Source organism: Pinus tabuliformis, chromosome X (assembly GCF_031772625.1).
Source record: "Pinus tabuliformis cultivar Carrire ecotype Pingquan chromosome X, CPIR1, whole genome shotgun sequence".
Classification (NCBI taxonomy): Eukaryota; Viridiplantae; Streptophyta; class Pinopsida; order Pinales; family Pinaceae; genus Pinus; species Pinus tabuliformis.
Window position 1 is genome coordinate 1,492,512,494 of NC_142308.1, and position 9,274 is coordinate 1,492,521,767.

Genomic DNA, 9,274 nt, shown 5'->3' on the forward strand with positions numbered 1-9,274 from the left:
AGGTCAGTTATTTCAAGTTGTTTTCAATTAAACTAGTTCTAACTATTGAAGGAACTAATGGAAGGTCAGTTATGCTGTGGGACTTTAGTCTAACTCAATGATCATCCAATTAACTGATCAATTAGCCCAAAATAGCTAGTGCATGCAGGTAATTCGAGTTCCCTGACAGTGGTGGAGATTCCAAGGCAGTGTAACATTAGTTGTAGACTACTCTTGAGTGTACACGTGTTGCATGCAGTCAAATTTTCAACCTTGGTAATTGTGTAATCCATTTTGGAGAAATTCCTAAATAATAGGGGCCTAATTTCTAAAGGAATTGTGCAAGGAAATAAGGACTCAAGGAGAGGCAAAAATTGGCTAAGTTTGGTTCAGAGGTTCTCACTAAGAAAAGAGATAGTTTCTTCACTTGCAGGTTATGCTCAGTTGAGCAAAGCAATTGTAATACATCTCTATTCATCATATTAATGCAAGCAGGCAAGGGATTTTTAGCAAATTGCTTTCCCCTGGAAAAAATGTTGTGCGCATGTGTGTTACTTCTCATTACATGTTTATGATTGATGTTCTAAATTTTGAATTAAAATCCACAAAGCAGTAGAGTAGGTTTGTGTCTTGTGATTTTGATTAAAACTTCATTAGCAGTTGCAAATATACACCATAATTTCTACAACATCTTGTGGGTTCATTAATGTATCTTATGAACACATGATTCGACATGTGTTATGCAATCAACCAACACAGCCAAGCTATGGTGAGGCCTACCAAATTATATTGGAAGGCAGCAAAGCATGTGTTACGGTACCTCAGAGGCACTACCTAGTACGAATTATGGTACTAAAGGACAGAGGGAGTGAAGTTGCAAGGCTTCACTGATGCAGATTGGGAAGGGAGTCCATCCAACAGGAAAAGTACATCATGTGTTATCTTCAGTGTTAGGTCTGCAGTTATTTGTTGGTACAGCAGGAAGCAGAGGTCTATGTTGGTCAACTCCATAAAGACTGAATACATGGTTGCAAGTCAAGCAGCATGTGAAGCAACCTTAATGAGGAAATTTCTTGTGGGACTATTCAGTCGGGAGATGTATTCGAAGGTGATATATTATGATAATCAGAGATGCATCAAGCTCTCTGAGAATCTGGTATTTCATGACAGGTCCAAGCACATTGATATTTGGTATCATCATTTGCGGGACTATGTGTAAAGGATAATTATGTTGCTACAATACATTCCAAATGAGGAGCAGATTCTGACATCTTGAAAAAGGCATTATCGAGAGGTAAATTTGAATTCCACAGATGCAAGATAGAGGTGGTGGAAAATCTCTTGTTTTCTAAGAGGGAGTGTTGAAAAAATGTAGCAAGAAAGACTCAATTTGACTTTATCCTTAGTCAAATTGAGTAAATAAAATTTCCATATCAGCGGGACAACTTGGAGGCAGTTAACAAGTGTGGAATGGATATTGTCACTCAGTTAGCTCAGTAAATTCAAGTTAGAGGGCTTGGATTTCAGTTATGCATGTGTGATTGCTAAATTTTAGTAATCCAATTCAATTAGTTGTATTCAGTTAACTGACCTCTAACTATTGTTAGAGTCGGTTGAAGGTCAATTGTGCAGTGGAACAACAGTATAACTCTTAGATTTGTTAGTTAATTGATCAATCAACATAAAATAACTAGTGCATGCATAGAATTCAAGTTCCCCAACGGAAGTGGAGATGACAAGGCAATGTAACAAGCAGTTGTAAACTAGTTTGAGTGTATAGGTGTTGCATGCAGTCAGATGATCAATCCTTGGGAATTGTGCAACCAATCGGAGGAAAATTCCTTAAAAAATAGGGTCTAATTTCCTCAGGAATTGCACAAGGAAATATGAGGCTAGGTGATTTGATGTTCAGTTAAGTGTTGGCTAGAGTTGTTCAATGAAATGAAAGAACAATTATTCTTTTGTAGGTTGAGCTCAGAGTTGGAGCTAGAAATTATAATAGATTCTTTGTTCATCTGATTAATTCAAAAAGGCTTGAGGAGTATTTCCTAGTTGGGTTCCCCTAGAAATCATTGTGTATTTATGGTTTCTTATTGCATGTCTATGCATGTTGTTCTAAATTCTGAATTTCATTCTGTAGATTAGTAGAGTAGAATTGTGTCTCATGATTTTATATAAATTTCTTGAGTAGATGCAATTCTATCAAATTTCGATAGTATGCTAACTTAGGTTGTAAATACTCAGAATAAACATCAAAGCGTTAACAAAGAGAATTAAATTTTTAAAGAGGGATGCCATGATTATTCATAGTGTTGTAACATGCTCAACATCAAACCATAACCCACCAAAATAACACATAACTAACACAACATGCAAACATCTCATAAGACACAGGAAATGGGGACACAACAACCTTCAACCATCTTTGATTTGGATTTATTCAGGAACAAAATGAAATAAAAATATGAACATAAACACAGAGCTACAACGAAAACAAAACTTTAATTCATTAATAAGAAAGCACTCAAAATTGTTACATGTAGAACGGAAATAAACTAGTCTGGGTGATGGTAGTTTACCTTTGAGAAGGGATGTGGTGGCTACATGCCTTCTAAATTGTGTTACAATGAGGCTCGGAGGCCTTTTTATCATTAAGAAATAATGGGAAACCCTAAACATCCAAAAACCTAACCCTAGGAGATGAAGTTCCAAAAGCTTGTGGGCCCCGTTGGGGTTAGTTGGAACGTCAACTTCTCGGGGTCGTAACTTTGGCATATGATCTTCATTTGACTATCGTAATACCTTCTTTCAAAAATCTCTAAGAGGAGGCCAAAATAAGACCAATATATCAAATTTTCACTTTTACAGTCTCTTCATTTTCCAAAAAAAAAACGTCTTTTAGGCTCTCAAAATGGCTTTGGAAGTTTGTGACCCAAAAAATTGCCAAAAATACTAAGTTGTGCTAAAATTAATGAAACTGAAAGAAACAACGGAGGGGGTCCAATTGGAATAGGTGAGTGGCTACCAATACCCATCTAGATCATTCCTCCCCCATTAGGAAGCAATGGTCCCCATTGCATTGAGTTCCTCCATGAAATGGGGAAACTTCTGATGAACTTGGTCCTTGGTGAACCACTTGCCTTGGTGCAGGAATCGACCAAATTTAACAACCCAATACAGTTGGATCTTCTGTTGGTGAGTGGTCTTGAACTGTGTGTCCATAATTCGATCAATTGTGGGTAGTTCCATGCAGTCTAGGTTGAACTCTGTTGGTGTTAGTTGTTCTGCAATGTTCGATGTGTCCAGCAATGGTGGAAAGTATGGCCAAAGGCGGTCCACATTGAACACTAGGTGTAGGACAAGGAATGGAGGAATTCTGAGCTCGAAAGCATTGTCATCCACAACCTTGGTGATGGTGTAAGGCCCGTATCAAAGTGGCCAGATCTTCTGATGGGCTCTAACAAGGGGTTCTTTCTACAAATGCAACTAAACTTTGTCACCCACTTGAAACTTATGTGGCACCCGATGTTGATCATGTCGCTACTTGTACTTGGCATTGGAATTCTCCAAGATGTCGTGAACCTACTAGAGGATGTGTTGGATGCATTCAATAAACCTGGTTGCATTATCAACCTCAGAATGTACATGTGCGTATTATATATGTGTAGTCACATGAGGCATGGCAACATCAATTAGACACAATGATTGAAATCTGAGACCCACTTGAAAAGGACTATGACCAATGGAATAATCTATTAAGTCATATATGTTTAACATTCTATAGGGAGCAACAATGAAGGAACAAATCAATTTCATACTAAGAAAAGAAAAATTATAGAACATGTAAATGATGATGAATTGGTCCTTAGCTCATCTGGAGTGGTGCTTGAGGTTAATGAAAGGGCAATTTTTTTTTACAAAACTATGAGGGATCTAGTGACATGAACATACAGACATACTTTCCACTTACAATACAAAAATCAATTCAATGATTCTAAGAACCAAATTATACCTAAACTGCAAGAAGCGTTTCCAAAGCAATAGTCAATGAGACATGTCAAACTTGCAATAGCAAAAACATACAACAACAAAAAAGAATCATTCAAAAGGTAATATTCCTAATTAACATTAATTTCTAGAATTATATGTATATATTACTACAAATCGTTCCTTTATTAATATTGATTTTGTTATATTTAGTTTTCTATATCAACATAAAAATAGTGTATTACTTTTTCTCAAGAAGGTTATGAAAATCCCAAATGATCAACAAGATAATATGCGAAACATGCTAGTAGGAATGTCCAAAAAAGTGTACAAGGAGATGGAAAAGAAATGGACATAATTGCATCACAGGAGGAGCCATCTCAACAAGAACGTGTTTCAAATGTATGTAATCATGATTAATTTAGCATTAAATATTAAATTTCAAAAATTTTCTTGCAGAAAATAAAACAAAATGGAACTCATTCAACGCATAAAATAGGACGACAAGGGAGAAAAGGGTTGATTTCAAAGGTTGTGAGTAATTGTTAATATTTCCTTATAACAACTCAATGTTTCATTTTTGTATATGTTAAGTTTTTTTTACAACAACTATCCTTGAATGTCTTCAAATAGGTGCTAACCTACAAAGAAGAGCTATTAGAAGAATTGATTGACATTGAGCTAAATAAGGGTTGTGAATATATGTTGGCATATCAAAAATTGATTGTGGAATTTGTAAGTATCTATGTTGTTTTACTTTTATGAGTTTATAATTAATAGAACAAAAAAATCCTTTATATTAAATTATGATTTATAATGGGGTTTAAAACATGCAGGAAACAAAGTATGGAACTACACCAGCAAAAGACTTGTTGCAACAAGGCATGAGACTTGGTTTTGAAACCATGTGCATAATTTATGAGTCACTTCTTGCTATGGTACATTGCTATTCAATTTACATTGATCTATATTATTTATTTCAATTTTCATTATTCTCGCCAATGTAGATACACTCATTACAATTTATTTTTATGTTTGCATATGGAACAAGATCAAGAAGATGAAAACAATCGATGCAATCAACAAAACATTCCTCCAAATAACCCAAGTCATGGAAGTAGCTCGAGCACTGACAACAGTTCCAGTGAAGAATGATGATCTATTTGGATATCAATGCAACCTGTTGTATTTTTTTGAAATATTTGTCTATAAAAATCAGACATTTTGTTTAATGTAATGGACATAGTGTCCTAATTGAAAGACAAGGGGTTACCAATAACAATCCATTTTGTATGACAAAGAGCCTCTTATTGATATATAATAAAATACATTTTAATTTATTTTATTGTGTTATCTAATGTTATTGTGAAATGTTACACCACTGATTAAATATTATAATGAAGAGATGCAAAATCTGATAATATAACAAATTAATCCAAACATCATATATAAATGCACTAATAAAAGTTTAATTTATATGAATATTGTTATAAGATATATGTTGATTTTTTGATGAATAACATATTTAAAAACTTACAACAATTTGCACTTTCACAGGTTGATGTTTCCAAAAAAGAGAGAAAATCTCATACAAAAAACACATAAAAATGCACCAGTGCGTTATGTTATATAAAAGCATCGTGGTGGCATCATTTTGCATGACCGGTGCCTTCTTAGAAAACGGTAGCACCAGGGCATTTATTTCTTCAAACACCGGTATTGTTTGCAATTAACGCCGGAGTGCATTGTAATTCTTAACGCGCCAGTACTATCATAGAACTAACACGTTAGTCCTACAAAATATTATTTCTCGCCCCGATGCATTATTAAATTTAACAACATCGTTCCTTTAATACAACAAACGCACCAGTCCGTCAAACGACACACATTGACCCTGTGAGTTTAAACAAAAGCACCAAGACTGCAATTATTTTATGCGTGCCCCAGTGTCGTTCCTTACACAAATGCCTGAAGGCTTTTTTTATTATTTATTAGCACAGGTGCATTATGAAACATGACAATATCGATTCTTTTATATAACTAATGCACCGAGGCATTTATACAAACCATACGCATCGACTCTACAAGTTTAAACAAAAACATCGACACAACAATTATTTTTTGTGTGCCCCGGTGTCATTCCTTACACGAACACCCCAAGACTTTTTTATTTTATTTTTATCTATTAGCACTGGTGTGGTATATATTACATACTAGTGTACTTTGGATTCAACACCTTAGTGCTTTTAGTTATGTATCCAACTCAGTGTGTTTATATATGTAGCGCATCGGTGTTACTTGTTCCATGAAGCGCACTAGTAAAACAAAACAACAACAATAAAAACAAACAAAAACAAAATAAAGCAAAAAACAAACAAAAAAACCTTTGCCCGCCCGAGTTTAAACAAAAGCACCAAGACTGCAATTATTTTGTGCATGCCCTAGTGTTGTTCCTTACACGAACGCCTCGCGGCTTTTTTTATTATCTATTACCATTGGTGCATTATGAAACATAACAATATCGGTCCTTTCATATAACTAACGCGCCGGGGCATTTATACAAACCATACACATCGACTCTACAAGTTTAAACAAAACCACCGAGACAAGAATTATTTTTTGTGTGCCCAGTGTCATTCCTTACACAAACACCCCAGGGTTTTTTTTTAATTATCTATTAGCACTGGTGTGGTATATATTACGCACTAGTGTACTTTGAATTCAACGCCTCGGTGCTTTTAGTTATGTATGCAACTCAGTGTGTTTATATATGTAGCGCACCGATGTTACTTGTTCCATGAGGCGGACTGGAAAAAAACAAAAAACTAAACTAAACTAAACTAAAAACAAAAAACTAAAACTAAACAAAACAACACAAACAAACAAACAAACAAACAAAAACAAACAAACAAACAAAACAAAACAAAACAAATAAACAAAAAAACAAAAACAAAAAACAAAACAAAATAACAAAAACACAAAAACAAAAACTCTGCCTACCCATATTTTTTTAGTTGTGATGAAGTTCTGTTAAAATCTACGCTAAAATATTCACTATCGTAAACATATGTTTAAGTGGATTTTTTTTTTGACAATTTTTGCTAATTTATAACACTAAAAACCTTCGTTATAACCTCCGCTAGAAGGTATTTTCCTTGTAGTGATGAGAAGTCCAAAAGTCATGAGGGTAAACCAAGAGTCAAGGGGAGATGAAAGGTCATTCCTCTTGTTCTAAAAACAACATCATAACTCAAGCAAAAGGCTTTTGGAGGCTTAAGACTTGGAGAGATAGTCTTGGCTTTTCTACTTGCCATTGGAGAGAAAACTATTCTTTGGAGAAGTAAGAAATGACTTAATGTTCCACTATTGGAACTAGTGCCTTGTCATTCTAACTGTGTACTTGGACCTTTCACCTAATTGAGATTCAATGAACCAACACATTTTCATGCATGTATCACAAATGTTTTAGGACTATTCTTAAGATGTTTATGGTATATGTTGTGTTCATATGTATTGGAGAAATTGAACTAGTTTGGTGGCTTTGGTACTTATCTTGTTGAATGTGTGTTGTATTTGCTTTAATAATCGTTATGTGAAATATTTTGCTAACAAATATTTTCATGCTTTCGTGTGTCTCTCTCAAGTTAGTACTATTACTTCCTTCCAAAGACTCACTCTCAACTCCCACTCATGAAGGTCTCCTTTTACACATTGCAGTCGATGTTTCACATTGTTAACTCACTTGCTTGTTTAAAGTCTATGTATATGATCTCTTATGTTATCTGTTGAAACCAAGGCGAACCTTTGTGTTATGGTGGCCATGTCGATACTTAGAATGAATCTCTTACTCCAAATGGTATGAGGTCTAATTGGGACTTCACATGAAGGAGATCCCCTATATGTTGGAAATATCCAACACCGTCAACATGATGGTATGGTTGGTTAGTCCTCTTTGAGACCTTTCCACAGTATATAACACTTGGAAAAACTCATCTCAGATGAGAAGTTGTGATTGTTTGAAGTTAGCAGTTGTATTAAGGACCAAAAACACAAAATTTGTTAAAGAACGAGCATATTTTGGGAAAATCTATGGTCTTGTGGTGAAACCTACTGTGAATATCACATAAACATGCACAATGTTTAACCTATTAAATATCGAGCATCTTCTATAGAATCTAGTTGTTGAAATCTTAATATATGATGGATGACATGTCAACATGCTCATAGGTTAACAAGGTGGTCGCCCTTCTAGGTTGCACTAATCTCATTTGACGAGTGGCAAAGATTTGTTTGACCCCTCTATCGAGAGTGATGTGGACCCCTCTATCATCTATGACATGGAAATGATGAATCACATATGGACAAATGGCAGTAGTGACACGTGGCCTTTGGTGGTTGGCCCAAGATGATGACATGGTAGTATAGGATGATGTGTCTATTGAGGATGACGTGGTGCATGACATGGCATCTTGTCATGATGCCACATGGAATACAAATATGGCTCTTTCGGTCAGCCAATTAGTATAAATATTGATGAAACGTGACCCACTTATAATGAGCCACGTGACAGGGATGACACCATAGTGATGTTAGCAAGTTGTTGACTATAGACCTTTAGCCCCTAGGTCTTATGGCATGGTTGCATGGGTAAAAAAGGGTTAAGCCTTATTGGCTTTTGGCTTCATCGAAGGTCATATAATCACTAAGTTTGTTGGCACAAATGTTGGCCCCATAGGTTGGCTCACCATAGCCCACATCCACATATGAAATGTATATATACTCGACGAAGAGTTTCAATTGAAACAATCCTTCAAGCATTAAGAAGATTGTAGAGAACAAAGTGAGGGTGTGTCCTATGTGGCTAGTCTGAGGCAGTGTAGTTCAAAAGGTTACAGGGTTAAAACCATGTGGTTCATGTTTAGTTCGGTTAGATGAGCATTATTTTGATCTATCATGGCAACAAATGTTCTGGCTCTGTGTAGTTTGACATGGAAGTTCTATTGTGGCAACAAAACTTGTTTGGAAGCTCTTTGATTGGTCGTGGCAACAAATTGTTTTGGCTTTGTGTGCACTGACATGGAAGCTCTGTTGTGGCAATGAACTTGTATGGAAGCTCTTTGATTAGTCATAAATTTTTTGGCTTTGTGTGCATTGACATGGATGCTTTGTTATGGAAATGAAACTTGTGGGTTGTAAATGTTTTAGCTCTGTGTGTTCTTATCTGGACGCTCTATTGTGGCAATGAAACTTCTTTAGAAGCTCTTTGATTGGTCGTGGCAAAAAAAAATTATTGCTTTGTGTGCTCTTA